Source organism: Petaurus breviceps, unplaced genomic scaffold, assembly GCF_028583685.1.
Source record: "Petaurus breviceps papuanus isolate PSGF00001 unplaced genomic scaffold, PetGlider_PUasm1.0 176, whole genome shotgun sequence".
NCBI lineage: Eukaryota > Metazoa > Chordata > Mammalia > Diprotodontia > Petauridae > Petaurus > Petaurus breviceps.
Genome location: NW_027185771.1, coordinates 2747708 through 2770147, shown reverse-complemented (window position 1 = coordinate 2770147; position 22440 = coordinate 2747708). Strand labels below are relative to the sequence as shown.

Below are 22440 nucleotides of genomic sequence, written 5' to 3'. Positions count from 1 at the left end.
ACAGAGATAAGGAACCCTTAAAGGTTGAGAAGTGCAAATAAAAAACATTTAGACATAGGGGCAGCCAGGTAGCACAGCGAGTAAGAGCACCGGCTCCAGTGTTGGGATGACCTGGGGATTGAATCCTGGGCTCAGACACTCAGCATCACACTGAGAAATAACTGGCCGTATAACCTTGAGCAAGTTACTTAACCCCGATTTCTAAAACAAACAAAAACATTTAGACATATAAAATAATCCTTACCTGTGTTGCTTGTTCCTTATTGTCTGTCTGCTTTAGTATTTGAAAATATGGCAAAACTACAATTGGTGGAATACAAGACCAAATAGTTCCTTGCTGCTAGGATAAGAAGGTGAGCAATATGGAAAACTAACTGACTTCCACATCCCAATGTAAGGTGCCTAGTTATTTGCCTGATTAGTACTTGTTCTACTGTTATTAATAAAATGACTTTTTTTAAACAATGAAAGCATATTTTCACCATTTTAATTTTCTAATAATTTCCCCCATGATAACATATTTTCTTTGTTATGCCAGATTTTATCAATCTTCAGCTATGTTAACAGCCTTATAGATCACCTTTTCCCTAAAGATAGTCATAGTTTTTTCAAGATAACTGATAGAGAATTTTTTTTGGTGCCTGTATGCTAGTAGTAGAAATTTTTGGCTAGTGAGTAATTACATAAATATAATATTGCTAAACTTTTTGCAGGCATTAAGAATTTTTATTTATTTTTTTGATAATGTTTATATCTTAATTACTTTGTTATTGAAGTCCATAGTAAATATCAGATCTTCCTATTTTATCTGTTTCTACCTTATTTTTCTTTTCCTTTGAATAGGACTAGAAGAGACTTTAGAGTCTAGGTTTTCTTCCACCTTTCATATAGGTCCACATCTGCATAGATGAGTCCTTTTAAATAGGTCTAGAATCTTTCCTGTTTTAGAGACTTTTAGTGAATAAAATTTCATGAATAAAATGTCTTCAGAAAATTTCTTCTGTAGAGCCAAACAAATTGTGCATGCTTTTGTTTATGACTGTTTTCTACATTAAGGGTAAATCCCCTTCCCCCCCCCCCCACTATCTTCTCTATTATGAATCTTCATTCTGTAGGTCTCTTTTCCTATGTTAAATAAGCCTGATTCTTTTATTTTTTTTTTCCTCCTTAAGCCCTATTTCTTAACCTTTCTTTTTATTGTTATCCCTCATATACTTTATGTCTGTCATAAGTTATTGTGAGGCTTAAAATTTGGATTAAGGGTGTGGGACTCCCTGTACCAGTGCAGATTTTAGCCTTCTTTGTAAGTCAGTTTTTGAAGGTTGCCTAGAGGTGAAGATGTTTGGTCAGGCTCATACTGCCAGGGTGTGTCAGAGGTAAGACTAGAACCCAGCTCCTTCTGGTTTAGGCCTTCTCTTTATTCTCTAACTTGGGTATTGCTGTATTAGAGTTGGGTTAGTTTTTAACCAAAAGAGTTACATAAAACTGTGTATGCTCTATCTATGTCCTTCTACAACACAGGATTCTAGATTCTGGGAGGGACCTTAGGGGTCATCTAGTATTGCCCTCTTTATTTGGTAGAAAAGGAAACTGAAGCACTTGGAGGTTCAGTAGCTTGTTCAAGGTCAGGTCCTCTCTAAGGCTTGGTGACTCTACTAATTCCTGTTTGCTTTCCTGTCTTCCCTTTGAGGAGGATCAAGCATATATCATGGCATATTCTTCTCAGTCCTGGCTCCTAACATAAGTATTGTCCTCCACTTCTTACTTGCATTCATCGTACATGTCCAGTCTTTTACCAAGTCCTCTTGTTTCTACCTTCACAGTATCTTTTATATGTTTTCCCTTCTCACAAGTCCATATCACCTCACACTTAGACTACTACAACAGCCTTTTGGTTGGTATCACTGAAAGACTGTACCAAGTCTTTCCCCACTCCAATCCATCCTCTACTCAGCTATCAAAGATCTTCCTAAAGTTTAGTTCTGATTATGTCATCCTTTTTCCCCTACTCAATAAACTCCAGTGGCTCCTTATTACCAAACTCATCATTTTCCTAAATACCCTCTTTATGACTTTAATTTTTTTAGTAGGTTGGTATTATAATATTTATTAAAATAATACTGTGGGTTAATAGAAACAGCAAAAACCCAAAGAATTAAAATGCAAGCTATGTAAAATCCCAACTAAAACCTGAATGTCTCTAATGTATTCATTCAGTAGCTAACTAAAAGCCCAAGAAAGACAATACTCTCAATATAATAAAGTACTGCAAAACAATTGCCAATTTTCAGTTATCAAAATTGTGGGGTTTGCATTTTGTATCCTTTTCTCAATCAGGAAAAAAATTCCTTTTGAATGTTATATAACATACATATAAAACAAGATAGAAAAATACATTATAAACTTGTAACAATGGCTGTAAAATGACTTTCCTTTTAAAATAGCATTGCCACTCTGAATGCCAGCCTTCCAGGCTCACATTTTAGTTTTTTTTTTAATCTTTCCTTTTCCTCATCCATCATTCTGTTTCTGCAGTGTCCCCTGTATCTCTTGCCTATTTTCTAGTCCTGTTATCTTCAGCCTAGTTCAGATTTTTCTTACCTCTGTCCTGGACTATTAGAACTGTTTCTTGACTTCTCTTCATTTTACTTACTACTGTCAAATTAATTTTCCCTCAAGCATAATTGTAATCTGGTAACTACTTTGCGCAGAAACCTCTAATTGCTCCCCATCACTTCAAAACTAAATCTTTATCACTCTTTGTTTTTTTACATTACCTCCATTTGCCTCTGTACCCCTTTTCTCATTCCCTCCCAGAGAAGCTGCTGCCTTTTATAATAAAGAAGAAAAAAAGCAGAAGAAAGAAATGTTCTGCACAACTAACAAACATATCCCCAAATCTATATGAAGCATTCTGTACCTACAGTCTTCTGCCCTTGCAAAGGAAGGAAAGAAGTGAATTGTCTTTTCATCTGTCTTTTGGGGCCAAACTCAGTCATTATCGAGTGTGTAGTTTTGTATAATTTTGTAACATGTAGTTTTGATAATTTTGTTTTTGTTCTTTCAATTTACATCATGTAATCATTGTGTATATTGTTTTCCTGGTTCTGATTACTTTGTATCAGTTAATGTAAATCTTTATATGTTTCTCTGTATTTATCATGTTCATTTTTCTTAGAACACAGTAATCCACTACTTTGGAATGTATAATAATTTGTTTAGACATAGTAAATAGTAAATAGTAAATGGGCATATATTTTGTTTTTGGTATTTTGCTACAAATAGTTAAATATTTTGTTGTATATATATATTTGGTATAATTTTTCATTGACCTCTGAGGTATATTCCTAGCAGTGGAATCTCTGGTTTAAATTTAGTGTATAGATATTTTAGTCACTTATTTTGCATAATTCCATATTGCTTTCCAAAAATTTTTGAGGAAAGAGAGGGAATAAGCACTTATTAAGTGCCTACTATGTGCTAAGCACTGTGGTAAATGATTTACAAATATTTCATTTGATCCTTACAACAACTCTGGGAGTTAAGTGCTGTTATTCCCATTTTACAGTTGAGGAAACTGGGACTAAATTTGAACTCAGGTCTTCCTGACACAGAGGTAGGCCATCACCACCAAGCTGCCAATTTACAACTCTTAACAACAGTATATCAGTGTGCTTGTCTTTCCATAATCCCACTAACCTTCCCATCTTTTGTCATATTCTTGACTTTGAATGGAAACTTCAGGATTGACCTGCCTGACATAATCTGGCTATGTGACCCCTGGGTAAGATGCTTTTCCTCTCAGTGCCACTGCTAATTCCAGACTGTAAATTATTGAACAAGGACTGAGTTGCCGGGGCAGGGTTCTTTATGTCACTGACAGATCACAGATGTGGGTAAAAACCCCAACAGCATAGCAACTATTCTTGCTGGGTGGGTCAGGAGAGGCACATGGAGGAGGTGTGACACTGGGTTGACTTTTGAAGGAAGCTAGCTAGGGATTGATTCTAAAAAGTGGAGGTGAGGAAGGAGTTTATTCCAGGCTTGGGGAGCAGCCTGGGCTGACATACAGAGACACAAGATAGAATGTCTTTTGTGAAGAACATTTAGAAGGCTAGTTTGTCTGGACCAAAGAATGCTTGAAAGGTAGTTGAGTTTGGAAAGGTAGATTGGTGACAGGTTTTGAAAGGCCTTTAAAACAAAGGGACTTTGTAGTGTGGTATGTAAAGAAAAGTATAGTCTTCAGGGATCATAGAGTGAACTCAATATTTTATAAGTTTTAGGACTGGTTGTATCATTCTTTTTTTTTTTTTTAGCAATCGGGGTTAAGTAACTTGCTCAAGGTTACACAGCCAGTTATTTCTGGGTGTGGTGCTGTGTGTCTGAGCCCAGGATTCGATCTCCAGGTCATTCCAACACTTGAGCCGGTGCTCTTACTCGCTGTGCTACCTGGCCGCCCCTGGTTGTATCATTCTTGATCCTAGAACTTTAGGGGTCAGGAGAAAGTCTATAACTGTGGCTTTTAAAATTCCTAGTTTCTAAATCATTCCAACAGCATAAATAGCACCTTCCCCCTGCTTCCCATCTCACTATAATAACAAACAAAATAAACAAAATAGTCTCTCTTTCCCTTTCCCCCAATTTTATAATGCAGGGGAAGTAGAAGTGAGGAAAGAAGTGGTATTTGGGGGGCAGCTAGGTGGCGCAGTGAATAGAGCATCAGCCCTGAAGTCAGGAGGACCTGAGTTCAAATATGACTTCAGAAACTTAACACTTACTTGCCAGGTGATGGGCAAGTCACTTAACCCCAATTGCCCTGCATTCCCCGCTCCAAAAAGCAAAAAAAAAAAAGAAAAAAAAAGTGGTGTTTTCTGTGGATTCACAGGGTTTGGATAATTTATGTAGGGAACCAGGGAGCAACACTAAAGTGTCAGATACTGTCTTCTTAGTCAATTTGTTAATTATTGTGATAGGAGCATAGTAACCATTCTATACTCTCAAAGGGCAATAAGGTATATTTCTTGTTTCAGAATAATTCAGTAAACAATGATCTATCTTTTTTCTTCCTTAAATGTCTGGGAGCCTCCTAGGTCATTGGTACATCTTGTCCTTGCATCATGGATTCATTAGGCCATGGACCTGTTGTCAGTTGAGTCAGTTGAGGACCTGATCACAGAATCACACTTTGAGACTTTTTTTATTGTAGGAGACAAGAATTTGGGGGAAAATTCATGTGGTAAGACAGGATAAACAAAAGGGATTTTTTTTTTTTGTTTCTGCCTATAGTAGTGACCTCTGTCTAACCTAGGCAGCAGAATTATATACTACACCTGCTCTGCCTGAACTTGGCAAAGTGACCTTCTCTGTTCCTGCTTAAAGACCTTTGTGACTTTTCAGTTGCATATTTAAGGGGTGGTTGGTTTATAAAAGCCTACCCTAATTTGGTTCTTTGAAGTCTTTGTCTAGATGAAACTAGTGGAAACTGCTGGAAACACGAGACTATCCCCATTTAATAAAAATTATTTTGGCTACTCCATTATGGCTCCCTTTGTCTTAGTGCTTCCCAATGTAAACCGTGGACCTTAGACTACATTGATCAAAAGGGACAAGACACACTATTAAAAACTTTATAAATAAGACACATAAAAAGTTGACATTGTCTTATAAAATAAAAGAATACTATGAAAGATCTCCCAGACTATCTGTCCAAATATTTTTGTTCTGTTCTAGGCATCAGTAGCTAGACAGTCATTTAGGTTTGATTTTAAAACTACCAAAAGTGATCTGGCAGAAGTCCTTTGCCCGAGATAGAATCACCCATCTTCCTCCATGGATAAGGCTCATTCTTCTCATCTTCCTCAGGACTTGCATCACCAGGACAAAAGGGAAACATTTGCACTCATGCAGTGGGAACATTAGTGAAACTCTAAGAGTCAGCTTGGCAGAGAGGGAGGGGTGTGTGTTTGTGTGTGTGTGTGTGTGTGTGTGTGTGTGTGTGTGTTTGTGTCTAGGATGGGCAATGCAGAAGGCACAGTTTCTTTTTGTTTAAAGAAGGAATTATTTAGGACCCTTAACTTGCTTAAGTCTGGCTTCTCGCCTCATTATTCAACTGAAAGCTGATTCTCCAAAGTCACCAATGACTGTTCTACAGTCTTTGATAATGTTGATCAATTTTTGTTCTGTCTTAATTTTCATGACACTTTCTTCTTTCTCCTAGCTGTCTGCTTCTTAGTTTTCTTTGCTGGATCTTCCTCTAACTCATATCTGCTAAATGTGGGTATCCCCTGAGACTTCTGTTTTGGGTCCTCATTTCTTTTCCCTGTGTACATTTTTGTTGTACAGCTAGGTCATGTTTAGTGTAAATAACAAATCCCATGAAGTGGTTGAATTATCACATTTTCATTGCATATTTCCATTGGACTAGAACCAATTATCTTATTTAACATATAGTTATGCTTTGAATAATGTGAATTTGATTAATGTGGCCACTTTGTGGGATTCATCATTCGTACTAATCAGTACATAGAATAGAAATGCAAAATGTTACTACACTAATTATCTATCATAACACAAAATTTGAATTGCTTCTTAGATGATGCTCTACTTGAGCATGAGGTTAGCTTTTTCTTGCTAGTACATACTAGGTCTGAACTAAGGTGGGGCTTAATAAAGATATATTATTGAAGTTTCAATTTTATCTAGCTGGTTACAGTAATCTAATATTCACCGAGAATTTATTTAACCAGCAGAGCCAGTATTACAGATTCTGGCACTTGGGGGAAATTCAATTGGGAAGGGAGAGACAGAAACAACAGGGTATCTTGAGGGTAATGGGCAAATTTAGAACATTCTGTCTGATGCAGATCCTCAGGTCAGGAAAAGGGACTGGATGGTAAAAGGAACCCTGAGGGGACTGGCAATGCCGGAAGAGAACATGCTTCCATACACGTTTTCTTCCTGGGGTGCCAGCTGGCATCACGGTATGCTTCTTTAGCTTGGTCCTCTGAGAAGGGAATGTTCCTTCATGTTGCCACCCTGGAGGGAAGAAGGAAGGGAGTGGACCTTGCCCCGTGGCAAATCCCTGAAGCACTGGAAAGCCTCTTGCTAGTTTTGACTGTTAATCAGACCTCCCTATTGCCTACTTTATAGACAAAAGTGGTCTCATATTTGGGCCAAATCAGTGACATGTTGGAGCCCAAATATTCATACCAGCATATTCTTGTATAAGTCCACTTTCCAGGACTTTTTGGCAGTTCCCTGAAGGACAGCCCTGTGATGCTACTTACGTGCAGCAAGACATTACTTCTGATTGGCCAAGAGACCTTTGGGCCTCCACATACAGGGTATGTGAAGGAGAGAGACTTTGAGAGAGAAAAATAGAGTTTGAGGAAGAAAAAAGGTGATTGAGAAGGGTAAGGTATGAATTTTTGAATGCCTAATATATCTCCAAAGCCAAAAGCATATAGGGGGAAATCTTCCCTCTAACATATAACTTGATTCCCAGGACCAATAACACTGGAGACAGTTAACAGGAGAGTTCTCTGGTGAGATTATTCTCTTAGATGAGTTTTTTTTTTCTTGCTCCCAACCTTAATAACCCATTTGTCCTTGTGTATTTTGTCCTCTACCCTTATAGCATAATGTTCCCACTTCTATTTTGCTGATTGATTGAATAAATATTTTTGCTTGCTTGAAAAAGATGTTATTGAGGTAGAATCGACAAGATCTTATGAAATAGAACTGGTAGCTGATTGACTGTGTAAAATTGTCAGCCAAGAAGAATGGAATGGGATGGTACCCTCAACAGAAAGAGTTGGGGAAAGAAATGAACATGGTGAGCACCAAGTGCCCTCATACAGAATGAAATTGGTTGCCTTTTAATAGATAAGAAAAGACTTATTGATGTGTGAGTTTTCCCTGAAACAGTTGCCTGTGTATACTCAGATCACTGACTAATCAGAATGTGGATCAGAATGCATAATAACCAGGAATAAGAAAAATAAGAAAACATAGGGCACACAATTTACAAGATTTAGCCCTGAGTTATTTAGACAAATTGTTGAAAATAAAAAGTAGGAAATGGGTAGCTGAAATGACATAGACACTGTTATAATTTTATCCAGATTTTAAATCATTGTAAATTAATTGCCACAGCAGTAAGGCCCAAAAGGGTCCAGAAAGCCCCTTAAATCAGCAAATAAGCAAACATTTGACTTAGTTGTCAAATGGAAAAGAGGTGGCTGTCAAAGCTAAAATTAGTTTAGAATATAAACCCATCTGTAAAATTCTATGAAGCATGAAAGAAGATTATAAACAGTATTGTTTCATAGATCAGAGAAAAATAATGGAGGACAAAACTAATATAAAGAAAGTTTTGGGGTGGCTAGGTGGCACAGTGAATAGAGCACTGGCCCTGGAGTCAAGAGAACCTGAGTTCAAATCCAGCCTCAGACACTGGACACACTTACTAGCCATGTGATTTTGGGCAAGCCCCTTAACCCCAATTGCCCTCCAAAAAGAAAAAAAAAGTTTGGCAGGATATCTAACTAAGCAAAATCATCAGAAGAGCATTCAAGGAAGAAAATGGAGATGACTACAAAGGGAAAAAAATGGAAAAAATTTGCAAAATCATTTTTAGAAATCACTTTCTCTGTCAGAGATAGTAGAACTACCACACTTTGACCCTAACATCACAGCTTCTGAAATGCTTATAGAGAAGGTACGTAAGGCACTAAAGTGAATAAAGGTGGGAAAAACAGTTAGATTAGACCATGCAGAGACCTGTGCTTGAGGCAGTACAATTGTGAGGGCATTGAGAGACCCATTCATAAGATATTCATCTAAAGAAGGTAAAAATAAGAAAGATGTGGGGGAAAAAACTCAGAACTTAACAAAAACCAAAAAAAAAAAAATGTTAAACAGGGGGACATCAATAACTACAGACCTTTATGTAACAGAAAGAATTCTATTAATTAAACATCTGATAATAAATATCAGACATAAAAAAGGGATATATATATATATGCATATATATATATATATTTTTTTTTTACAAAAGGACTGTACCACTATGAAGTGGAAGAAAGGCAGCATGGAGTCTAGATTGAGGAAGGTTTCCCAGTGAATAGTAAGGTTCTCCAGATAATGCCTGTCTGTGTTGATTATGTCAAGCCTCGAGATATTTTTGGAACTTCCAAGAAAAGATCTATAATCTTTCAGGAGTTTGGCCTTTCCGTCCATACAGACAAGATCTAATGGAAGAAGAATGACAACTTGTGACCAGTGAAGAGTTTTGAAGAACAGGTTCTAAAGGATATCATAATGGCATTGTATGTTAGAAAGAGAAGATGGACTGGTCACATAGGAAGAAAAAGTGAAGCTAGGTAGATAGCTAGAGTATTCCATTAGTATCCTCATTACTTAGGGATAAAACGCGGAAGGAAGACCTTGGCTACATTGGCACATTGCTTAGACCCCTATAGTAAACTCTCAGGAGAATATGGACAAAAATTGCATAGGATAGGCAGATATGGGCAGGTTGTGATCTGTAAAGTTGGAGGGAACTCCTGAATTAATGAGATTGTAGATCTATTTGAGTTTGTTTGTTTTTTTAGTGTGAGACATATAGGGGATATCCAGTTTGAAATGTTCTATAGGGACTGTAGCTGAAGAGAGAGAGACAAGAACTGTATATATAAACATGTGAGTCGTCTGTATAGAAATGATTATCAGATCTTTTGGGAATCATTAAATTCACCAAATGAAGAGAGTATAGAAATAGAAGAGAAGAAGGCCTAGGATAGAGCCTCAGGGTATATAGACTGTTAGGGGTTGTGTGTGATATGGATGGAGAGCCAGCAAACGAGGCCAGAAAGGATGGTGAGAAAAGTAAAAGGGAAACCAAGCGAGGAGAGATGGTGGGGAACAGTGTCAGGCTACATTTAGGTCAAGAAGGATGAGAACTGAGTGAGAAGAGAGCATCAGACTTATGAAGAGAGTAGTTTCAGTGGAGCGATTCAGTCAGAATATAGGTTGAGAAGTAAGTGAGAGGAGAGGAAGTGGGGGCAGTGAAGATAGAGAACTTTTTCTAGAAGTTTGGCTAAGAAAGAAAGGAGAAATATAGAACTCTAGCTTTAGAAAAATGTAAAGTTTTGGTACATATTGCGCCTGCGCACGGGCTCAGGCCCTTTTTCTCCCCTAGTGCTGGGAGGCCTGCAGGTCTGTGCCGAGGGCTGCGGGTCTCCTTCAGCAGGATGGGGTTTGAAAGTTGTAAAGAATAAGGCCTATTTCAAGCAGTACCAAGTGAAGTTCTGGAGAAGGCGAGAGGGGAAAATGGATTATTATGCACGGAAACGCCTAGTGATCCAGGATAAGAACAAGTATAACACCCCGAAATACCGCATGATCGTCCGGATCACCAACAGGGACATCATCTGCCAGATTGCTTATGCCCGTATAGAAGGGGATATGATTGTCTGTGCAGCTTATGCCCATGAATTACCAAAGTATGGTGTGAAGGTTGGCCTGACAAATTATGCTGCCGCTTACTGCACAGTCCTGCTGCTGGCCCGCAGGCTTCTTAACAGATTTGGCATGGACAAGATCTATGAAGGTCAGGTGGAAGTGACTGGAGATGAGTACAATGTGGAAAGCATCGATGGTCAGCCCGGTGCTTTTACATGCTACCTGGATGCATGTCTTGCCAGAACTACCACAGGAAACAAAGTCTTTGGGGCCCTTAAGGGAGCTGTGGATGGTGGTCTGTCTATTCCTCACAGTACCAAATGCTTCCCTGGGTATGATTCGGAAAGCAAGGGATTCAGTGCTGAAGTACTTCGTAAACACATCATGGGCCAAAATGTTGCAGATTATATGCATTATCTCATGGAAGAAGATGAAGATGCATATAAAAAGCAATTCTCACAGTACATAAAGAACAAAAACACCTGACATGATGGAAGAAATGTACAAGAAAGCTCATGCTGGTATACGGGAAAATCCAGTGTATGAAAAGAAACCCAAGAGAGAAGTTAAAAAGAAAAGATGGAACCGCCCCAAAATGTCCCTTGCCCAGAAGAAATATTGGGTTGCTCAGAAGAAGGCGAGTTTCCTCAGAGCCCAGGAGCGGGCAGCTGACAGTTAAAATATCAAAATCTGTAATTTTCTATGAAGATTTTCAGATTAAGACAATAAACTTATTGAACATCAAAAAAAAAATGTAAAGCTTTTTTTGATTGGGATGAGTGGGAATGGGTGTATTGATAGGCAGCAGGGAAGGAACCAGAAGACAGGGAAAGATGGAAGATTAGAAGAGGGGTCAAGATGGGAGGAGATAAGATCAAGGGTATATGTAGAGGTGTTGCCCTCAGTGAGAAGGACCAACTTTTGGTCAGAGACTAGAGGAGTGATTTTGAATTGAATTGATTTTTTTTTCCTTATTAGTATCTTCTAGTGATGTTTTAAAAAAGAAGTTCTGTATAGCATTTGTAACCAGTTGAAATCAGGGAGATTTTGCTTAGTAATGTCAGTAATCATGTAATAAATACATCTTGCCAGATACTGTGCCAAATTGATCACATTTTAGTACTGTTCCGGAAAGCCGTAATTTAAATCTCAATTGATGTAGAAATGGCCATTGCTGTTTGCCCCATATCCTGATACCTGTGCCTTTTACCGCCATTGAAGTCCCCTTATTCTGGAAGAAAGTGCTATTTCAACTGATTTGGCTTATGTTATAAGCTAAGTAAATAGATTGGGGGGGGGGGGCTGGCCTATGAACTTAACAGTTTCCCATGTTATTTTGATGGAAAGACAATGTTCCAAACAACTGACTGATGAGAGAACTTTTTGAAATATCCTCTTTCACAATTTGGGGACCACCTGTATTTATTGCAAGATCATTCAATGTTCAAAGAATAGAAAAGGGGATTTCATATGAAACTATAACCTGTTACATATAATTGGCTTTCTTTAAAGTATATACACACACATACACATATACTTTTTTGGGGGTAGTAATCACTTAACTGTGACTTTCTCAGGATAAGGCAGCTAGAGAGGATCTAAGGCTGGATCTGAATTCAGGTCCTCCTGACTCCAGTGCCAGTGCTCTATTTACTGTGCCACCTAGTTGCCCTTAAAGTATATATTTAATTTAACACAGTACTAACAAACTGCTCTCTGAACTTCCTTCTGTTCTCTTCTGTGTATATTAAAAAAAAAAGTTTCATTGATACAATTTTCTTTTTTTCTTCTTTTTTGAATCACTGTTACTACCTCCAACTTCTTATCCTCCTTTGTAACCAAAATATGTAGACAAGCAAAATAAATCCACACATAGACTATCTCTGTAAATCTTTCTCATGTTTCACTAACTAGTCCATCTTCTTGCCAATAGGTGAGAAACATGCTTCATCATCAGTCTTCTTGAGTCGTGATTAGTCATTATATCGATCACAATTCTTAAATCTTTCATAATTATTTTCCTGTGTTATATTGATAGTATAAATTGTTTTGGTTCTGCTCATTGTACTTCAGTATATACAAGTTTTCCCAGGTTTTTCTAAGTTTTCCCTTTCGTCATATCTTAAGGTACAAAAATATTCCATTACATTCACATGCCATAATTTTTTTGGCTATTCTCTAGTTGATTTGTCCCTACTTTGTTTGCAGTTTCTTTGCTGCTATAAATATACATATGGATCTTTTCTTTACTTTTAAAAAAATCTCTTTGAAGTATAAGCTTAATAGTAATATCATTGAATGATTGGATATGCACAGTTCACTGAATTTTTGGTATAGTTCCAAATTGTTTTCTGGAATGATAGGACCAATTCATGGTTCCACCAATGGTACATTAGTTTTTGTGCTCTCTTCCACAAACCCTTCCAATAAATGCCATTTTCATCTTTTGTTATCTTTGTTAAGATGGTTGTTTTTTTTTTTTGGATGGAGTTATTTTAATTTGCATGTCCTGCTAGTGATTTGGAGAATTTATTCATATGGTTGTTATTAATTTACTTTTAATCTTTTGAGAACTCTCTATTCTCACACTTGGAGTATTTAACTATTGGGGAATGACTCTTGTTCTTATATATTTGTATCAGTTTCCTTTAGATCTTTGCTATTTGTCTTTATCAGAGAAATTTACTGCAAAGAATTTTTCCCAGTTAAACTGTTTCTCTTTTCCTAATTGCATTGCTTTTGGCGGTGCACAATCTTTTCAGTTTCATATACCTCTAATCAAATTGTCCATTCTATCCATGTTTACTTTGCCCTTGTCTTGCTCCTTAGATTCTGTTCTCCGAATGGTTTTCAAAAGTGTTCAATAGTTATATGGTCCTTTTTTCTTCCAGCATGTCTACAATACATATGGGTTTGGGGAAGCTACAAATTTATGGTGTTTTGGTAGGACACAGGCCAGAAATGCATGTATGTTTTTATTCTGTATCCTAACCATCTGCAACTGAATCCATTTCACAAAGGCAGTCTATTTGGACACATAATCCCTGTATACTTAACTGATAATTTGAACCTATACAATTTAAATGCTCCTAGAAGTTATTGAACAAAATTCGCAATTATCAACACAATTGAGCACACTTTCTTCATTCTTTAAATTTTACTCCCTACCCATTGTCCATTTCTGTCTTTCCCAGATTTATGCTAATGGATAAACTCTACAAGGTTGTCTATACAGTCATAATCTGGAAAATAAACATTCTTTATACATTTGGTTTTTTTTATTTTTTAAGTTAGACTCTTTTGAGGAGTTTTGACTGCCTTGTTGGTAATTGAGCAACTAGGAAGAGCAGTGAATGGGCTGGAATCAGGAAGACCAGAGTTCAAATTTGGCCTCAGATACTAACAATCTGTAGTGGCTTGGGCTAGTCACTTAACCTCTCTTTAACTCAGTTTCCTCACTGTAAAATGGGGATAATAATAGCACCTACCTCTCAGGGTTGTTGTGAAGATCAAAATAATATTTGTAAAACACTTAGTACAGTGCCTGGCACATATTAGATACAATATATGTTTTTATTGTTATTATTTTAATTTATATATTCATATGTTATTTTATTATTATTATTTTTAATTATTATAAAACACAGAGTCAGGTAGAAATTAAAGGGAAAATGATTTCCTCTTGATCTTAGAATAGTGTAGGGAATAGTGTAGGGTAAAAAGCAATAGATTTGGAACTAGAGAACCTGAGTTCAAATCTCAATTCTGCCTGTATGATCTTGGGTAAGTCACTTCCTCAGTTTCCTTAGCTCTAAAAAGAGAACATTGGATTAAATGACTTCTATGGTCCTGTCTATGATCCTATGAACTAAGGATCCCTAAAGTGATATTGCATATATTGTCATGCCTTTTTTTTAAACCTTGCATATGTGCTTTGTTTTTTACATTAATTTTTTAAAAATAAAGACTTGTCTTCTCTCCTTCCCACCATCCCACTATTGAGAAAGAAAAATAAACAAAGTCAAGCAAAACAAATTCCCACATTGGCAATATTGTATATTTTCAGTTCTGTAGTTATAGTATATAGTAGCATTTTTGAGTCTAGCCATGTCCTTTCTTTTCATTATTTTTTTCTTTTTTTCTGAATTAGAGTGCTACAGTATGTCCACAATAGTTACTTGAATTAGGATTTGCCTTTTAGGCTTAGTCTCTTCTTAACTTTCAAAATAATCATTATTTGGAAGCCCTAGAATATATTTCAGTACTTAAAGAATATTTCATTGATATGCATATTTCATTCCCTAAACATTTCAGTCCTTCTGTAATTTAGTAAATGACCTTTGAGATGTGCCATAGCTAAAAAAAATATTCTAACCCTTCAGGCAGCACATTATTAAGCCTTTCTGCATCTAGCAAGTCTGGTGGTTGGGCAGTAGTGATGTGCCATTGCCAGGCTAGTACTTGGAGCCTTTCCAGCTTGCTAGGTTCTTCCAGAGTTTACACAGAAGCCTTTCAATCCCCCATTTTGCCAGAATGTTTAATCTCTTTTAAGTTAGGAGATTCTTTTTAAAGTTCCAAGTCTATGGAGAACCATTTTTCCCCCCTGTTAATAATATCTGAAGTATATTGCCAAAGATCTCTGGTCTAGGCTTAGGGCGTCGTTCTTAGGAAGTTCACAGCTGACAAAAAAGGTAATTAATAATAGAGATTTCCAAAACTGAGGAAGGAGGATAGAAGGGAGAACACATAAAGTTTTAAACCAAAGAAAGAATTCTGGACTTAGGTATATTTAATGTTGTTGTGCATATCACCAAGGAAAACATTTGACTTTTTTTTTTGTGAGAACCTGTGAAACTATACCTTCTGCTGTTGTAAATATCTTTACAGACAGGTCAAAGAAACATATTCCAATTAAATGGAGTTGAAATTGGTTGAATGGCCAGACTCAAAGTAGTCTTTAATGGTTTAACATCCAACTTGGCAGGAAGTTTGGAATAAAGTGTCCAGGGATCTGTGCTTGGCCCTGTGATCTTTGATGTCATTATCAGTAACTTTTCTGTACTGAGGGTATGGATTGCATGCTTTAAAAAAAAAATGTATTTTTGAAGTTAAAGCAGGCTTTTCCTTGTTCTTACATTTACAAGGTAGCTCAAATATTTATGTTTTTTTGTTTAAAGCAAATTGCAAATCATATTGTGTTAATTTGAGTTTCTATTAACTGCTTGGCTAATTTGCTATATAACTTTGTAGACATTTTACATCAAATTAAAATTTAACATTTGTGTACTTTTTAATGGGCTTCCTTCTTGTGGAATAAAAACAATAATAACATTTTTGTAGCCTTTTAAGTTTTGCGAAGCACTTTAGAAATAATATTTTTCTCATAACACCTCTAGGAAATATGTACTTATTATCCCCATTTTATTGATGAGAAAACTGAGGCGGACAGGTTAATCTACTTGCAAAGCTATTAAGTAGGATTTGAATTGAGTTCTTCTAGCTTCTAGGTCTGGCATTTTATCTGTCATGCCACCTAAATAACAATGAAAAGGTTTGCTCATTTAAATTTTGCCTCCTAGAGTATTTTCATTAGGAGTAGTAAAAATTAAACATTATGTATATTGCTATTTAGAGACTCTGTATCCTAACTGTGGGTTCTCCCTTTTCTAGTTATAGATTGTAACCCTTGAATACCTTTGTTACCTGGCTTTTAAGAGTTTCGGTGCTCAGTAGCCTCTCTGAACTTGGCTAGGCTGGTCCTCAGAAAAAAAGATAGTTCTTTCAAAGCCTTTCCGGACAGTTCCAGTCCCATACTTGAAGTCTTTCTTGTTTGGGAGTACTATGCCAGATGTTATGTTCTACTGGCATAAGCTGTTAAGAATCCAGTCATTTCTTCCTCATGATAAGGAATTGGAGTAGAACTTCCTGTGCATGTATCCATACATACACATATCCATCCATATGTATACACACATGCATATTCATATACATATAACTTTAAATTAAGGAAAGTGTGTGTAGTCATGTAGGCAGACCCCTAAATCCGACTTCTTCAGGAAAATGAGTAGATTTATATGAAAAATAAAGAGTGGCTTTTTAATGGTGTGCCCATTAAAGAAAAATTGCTTTATGATCTTTCACAGTAATAAGTAAACACTAATATATGCACTTGATAGTATTTAGCTCCTCCCTGTGGCCTTTGAAATTTTTCTCTTTTCAAGTATAATTAGAACAGCTTAATAATATGTATACAAATAACTCACATTGAAATTAATCACCTAAATTAATTAAACGTTCTTAAGAAATTGAGGTCATTAGAACATGATCAGAATGTTTTTTTGCAGGGTAAAAATAATACCAGAGGGACGAAGAAGTACAATTTCAGAACTTGCATTGACGTTAAGTTTTAAAAATTTTTCTTGATTATTTAAGATGATTTGCTGCTACATATTAAAAGTATAATTTCATTATTCTTAAGTGAGTAGATTGCATTATTTTCCTAAAATAACTTGCAAGATGTGATATAGATAAATATCTGCCAGTATTGTTAGTACCCTGGATTATAGTTAGATGAAGAGAAGTTATCGAAACATAGAACATTACCTACCAGTTATTCTTGGCTTGGCCTATATAATCTTTTAGAAACTTAATATCTAGCAGACATACAGCTACTACATTTTTCCACTTGGAGATGCCAACTGTGATGACTGTTAAGGTTGAAGTATTTTTAACAGAGAATGAATGCTGTCTCTTTTTCAATGTAGAACTGTGTTGGCCCAATGGAAGTGCCAAGTAATTTATTTCAGAATGTCTAAGGTGAAACTGTCACCTTGGGATCCACTAGCTTATTGAGTGTTATTAGGGAGCCAGATCTTGTGCTTACCTTAGCATTTTATACCCAAATTGTATTCTAGGTGTTTTTGGAAGTGTTAACTAACTCTTTTAGGTTCCTTGGGTAGCTTTATGATGAAGTTTAAAGAAAATCAACTTACCTTTAAAAAATATTTTTTTAGTCTGAAAGTTTTACTTCAACATTGCCTGTCATGGTAATAATGTATTTTATTTCAAAAACATATATTTACGCTATATATGTTTTCATTAAAATGTCTTTAAAGAATAAAGTAGTACCTTTGACTTGCCACCATTTTTCTACTAAGTTGTCTGCTTGCCATAAAGGATAAAAATGCCTTTATGCTTAGCTTTTATTTATTGGCCCATAGTTGAAGTTAAATGGAATGGTGCCTTCAGCAGCTAGTTCTTTAAGAAAATCAGTGTTTTACAAGCCTGGGACATTGAATGTCTTTTCTGGAAAAGTTGGTGATGAAGTTAAACAGTTTTTCTGTCACATACACTTTGACTACTCCAGGGTGCGCCCCCCCCCCCTTTCCCCCGTGGAAGACCAATGCCTTTGTCTGTCTATCTTTTACTTGGGGAAGCCCAGAGAAACTCTTCTCCCTTTGTCCTTGGCATCCTGCCTTCAGGACTAGGAAAAATTTGGAAAGTATAAGCACAGGATTAGGAGTATCTGGGGGAAGCAGGAAGGAGGAAACACTACAATACTATCTGTCATGAAAAATCAGGTTACTCTCTAGTAATAATTCATAGAGTTTTGAACTAGAGAGAAGCTTAGAGGTCATCTACTATAATCTCATTTTTCAAGTGAGGAAGCTGAATACCTAGAAAGGGCACATACAGGGAGTAAGCAGCACTGTTGGGATTGAAGTCCTGGTCTCCTGACCCTCAAACCATGGCTCTTTTTACTACATCATACTTTGACTCCCCTTCCCCTCTTTCCTTCCTCTTCCCTGAGCTTTGATTTTCCTCTCTTCTTTCAACCTCACTTTTATCAAATTAATGATTGATCTGATTATCAGTTATTTTTAGCTTCAACGTGAAAGCATTTCTAAGCAAGACTTAGATTGTTAGATAACTGTTCCCAGAATGTCTCTGGTGGAGCCCTTAGAAACAAGCACATTTTTTGACTTAGATTCCAGTGACAATAATAAAAGGACAGAGAAGGGAAGTCTTTGTTTCTTTATACTATTTAAAATTATAAAATTAATTCAAATGTGGTCATTGAGTAAAGAATAATTTCATGAAAACACCTGAAAAATTTAATTTAAGGAATAGTTTACTGGCATGTATCAAGACTGTTTGATATTAGTAGGTAACACAGTGAATAGAGTGCTGAAACAGGAGTTAGTAAGACCTGAATTCAAATTTAGCCTCAGGCACTTAATATCTGTGTGACCCTAGGCAACCTCTGTCTGTCTCAGTTTTTTCATCTGTAAAATGAGAATAGTAATAGCATCTACTTCCCAGGGTTGTGAGAACAAAGTTGGATAATTTTTGCAAAGTATTTTGCAGGCCTTTAAAAGATACATAAATGATGCTATCATTATTATTGTTATAAGATGGAGGATAAAATATGTTAAATTTGGAGGTTTGAATCTTAAACTACAATTTAAACAATAGAAAGAGAAATAGGGCTTTGTATAATCAGAATTTATTAAATAGCAATAAATAAAGTTAATTTATTAATTCCTTCAATATTTATTGAATTCGTGCTGTGTATAAGGCATTCTAAAGCTTGTTGGAGACAAATATATATGTATACATACATACATGTGTGTGTATATATGTGTACATACATGTGAGTGTGTCTAGATGTGTGTATGTACGCACAAATATACACATATAGATGTACATCACAAAGAGTCTATTTGAGGAGATAAGATATGAAGAGAAATAGTAGACAAAATATCAAATCAAAATGCCATGAGCAAAAAAAGTAAAATAAAAAAACGGGTGGCTAGGTGGTGCAGTGAATGGAGCACTAGCCCTGGAATCAGCAGGACCTGAGTTCAAATCCGACCTCAGACACTTGACACACTTACTAGCCGTGTGACCTTGGGCAAGTCACTCACCCCCAATTGCCCTGCCTTCCCCCTCCAAAAAAAAGCAAAAAAAAAAAATGCCATAAGCATTATAAAGAAAGGAAAATGCTAAGGAAGTAAAAAAGTGTTAGGGGGCGGTGAATGATGAGTGAAGAAGCAGAAAAGTTAATGTGTAAAATAATACAGGATTGGAGGCCTAAACTTTGAGCAACTGGTGCTATATAGGCCAAATATAGCCCAAATCAAAAAACATTGAGGGGGAGCATCAGGATGAAAAATTGGATTAGAGCCACATCTCATAGGAAACACTACAATACATTCCAAAGGAATCATTTATCATTAAACATTAAAAAGAAATGGAGTGATAATATCAGTTATAATTTTGAAGCAAAAGAAAGTTTCTATTCAATAAATAGAAGTTATAGGAGACAAAATAAGTAGACTGATTATATAGCTTGTTTTTATACAACAGAAAGCAATACATTCAGAATAAAAGGGATAGAAATAGATTTTTAAAAATCTTTGCCACAATATTTCCTATAAAAGTCAATATTGAAACTTAAAATTAAAGCTACCTCATAGTTTGTAAGAGTATCATTCTACACTTTAATGAGAGTAAATTTCATTCCATTTTCATGGACTTTAGAAACTGTCTAGTCTAACTTTTTTCAATTTATAGATGAAGAAACAGAGGCTTAAAGAAGGGAAGAGGCAGAGCTAGGGTCAAACCAAGGTCTCCTGGCACCAAATCCAGTTCTCTCTCCATTGTACTGCACTGTTCTCAAAAGATGAAACAAATGAACAATAATAACTTGAGAAATTGTTCAGAATATAATAATCAGAGAAAGGCAATCTAAAGTGGTTAAAATGTATCACCTTGTAGTTATTACATTGGCAAATACAGTTAAATAATAAATTCATTTTTGGTGGAACTATAGAGAAATGGCCCTTGTTATTTGTATTGCTGATGGAGCTGTGAATTGACATCATTGTTTCAGATGTTATTTTAGAACAGGAGCTAAAAACTATATACCTTCAAAGTAATGATCTCACTACTAAGATTATGATGCCCTAAAGATGTCATTGAACAGAAAAAAAGGCCTCATTGAATAGAAATATTAGTAAATAGAAGAGCAAAAATTGGAAACAAACCCATATACTCAAGCTGAACAAACAATTACAGAAGTAATAGATATGAATGTACTCTAAGAGATGACAAATAGGAATACAAAGAAATAGGAAGGCTTAGAAAGGCAGCTGTGCTGTGATTGATAGAAAGAATGCCTCTGAATCAGGAAGACCTGATTTTAAGTCCTACTTATTGATGTGGACCATTTGACCCTAAGGTAGTCACTTATAACCTTTCATTGCCTTAAAGCAACCCTGTAAGACAAGAAGATTAGCACTATAATAATGATAATTGCTAGCAATTATGTTTCAATTTAAGGTTTGCAAAATGCTGTATGTTTATTTCATTGGATCTTCACAACAACCCTGCAAGGTAGGTGCTATTATCTTTCCCATTTTACAGATGAGGAAATTGAGGATGAAAAAGGTAAATGACTACAGTGACTGAAGCAGGATTTGAACTGAAGTTTTCCTGACTCCAAGTCCAGTGATCTTGGTACTCACCTTGCTGTCTGGATGGATTCTATATGAGTTATCTGCTATGAAAGTTGAACATAAGTGAACCAAGTTTTGTTTTTTAACCAAATTTTAAAAAGGACTTTGGGAGACCCATGAAAAATAAAAAATTTTCAAAGAACACAAAACACTTTGCCCCAGTGATATAGAGTCAATTTGACCAAAGCTATCAAAAAAAAAAAAACCCCTGTAACGCTGGAAAATTAGAATCATATTCATGAGGGGAAGCAGCAATCTATAAAATAAGCAGCAGAGAAGAACATTGCAGTGAGGGACAGAAAAGAGTGGTGAATATATGTGGGTGATAGAGCTACAGAGGCAGTCCTGATCCAAGTAAGTTAAAAGATTTGTTCAGAGCAGAGGACTTAAGCTATGTATGTAGTCATCATGGGCAGAGATATGATTGGCAGATAATATTTTTTGAAGTTTCTTGATCTTGGAAAAATCAAAGACTACTGGGGAGAAATTGTAGGATGAGAGAAGACCCAAATTTTTAAAAGGGGAAGAAAATGCAGTTTTCAAACTATAGGCTCAATAGTGAGATTTTTATTTCTAGCAAAATTCTAGACTGTGTATTACTAAAGGAATGATCAGTGAACACCTAGAAAAAGGAAGCAGCATTCACTAAAAGCCAGCCTGGCTTTATCTAAATAGGTCATGTTTGACTAACCACTTTTACTTTTGTGGTTTCTAGACTGGTAGAGGAGGGAAATGATGGATATGTAGTATACATTTTTTTTTTTGCTTTTTTTGGAGGGTAGTTGGGGTTAAGTTGGGGTTAAGCCTAAGGTCACATGGCTAGTTTTGGTGTTAAGTGTCTGAGGCTGGATTTGAACTCAGGTCCTCCTGACTTCAGGGCCAATACTCTACTCACTGCGCCACCTAGCCACCCCTCCGGATATGTAGTATAGACTGTGTAAAACTTTTGAATCTGTAATGCTAATCTTAGGAAAAAGGTGGAGAGATTTGGGTTATACAATAATATATAGTAAGATGAATTTGGAACTAGCCGAATGGGCTGCCCCAGTTGTAATCATTAGTGTATAGCTTAGCATGTACAGATAGCATGTTCATCATGTTTCAGCTTGGAAAGAGGTCTTTAGTCTAATACCCTTAGTAGACTTAAGTTGGCATTAAATGAAGCATAGTTTGATATTTGGGACTACAGAGGAGATATGTCTTGATCAGATCACATCTGGATCTTGATCAGATCACATCTGGAGTACGCTGTTTAGTCTGGATTTTTAGAGATTTTAGGAAAGATCTTGATAAGCTAAGGATATCCAGAAGGGTGCATCCAGGTTTGGTGAAGGAGTCATGGATAGCGTCATAAATTGAGACTTTTAGGAACCTTAGAGGTCATCTAGTCCACCCCTCTCATCTAATTTTACACCTCAATATAATGTCATATGAACCTAAGTTGAAAGAATTGGGT

At 36.2% G+C, this 22440-nt stretch overlaps 1 protein-coding gene and 1 pseudogene across 1 annotated transcript in view; both read left to right on the top strand.

The window, feature by feature from the left end:
• NFAT5 (nuclear factor of activated T cells 5) overlaps positions 1 to 22440 on the top strand; it is a 155564-nt gene that overhangs the window by 32223 nt on the left and 100901 nt on the right. The gene's annotated exons all lie outside the window — the stretch shown is intronic.
• LOC138159649 (large ribosomal subunit protein uL18-like) lies at positions 6920 to 11217 on the top strand (annotated as a pseudogene).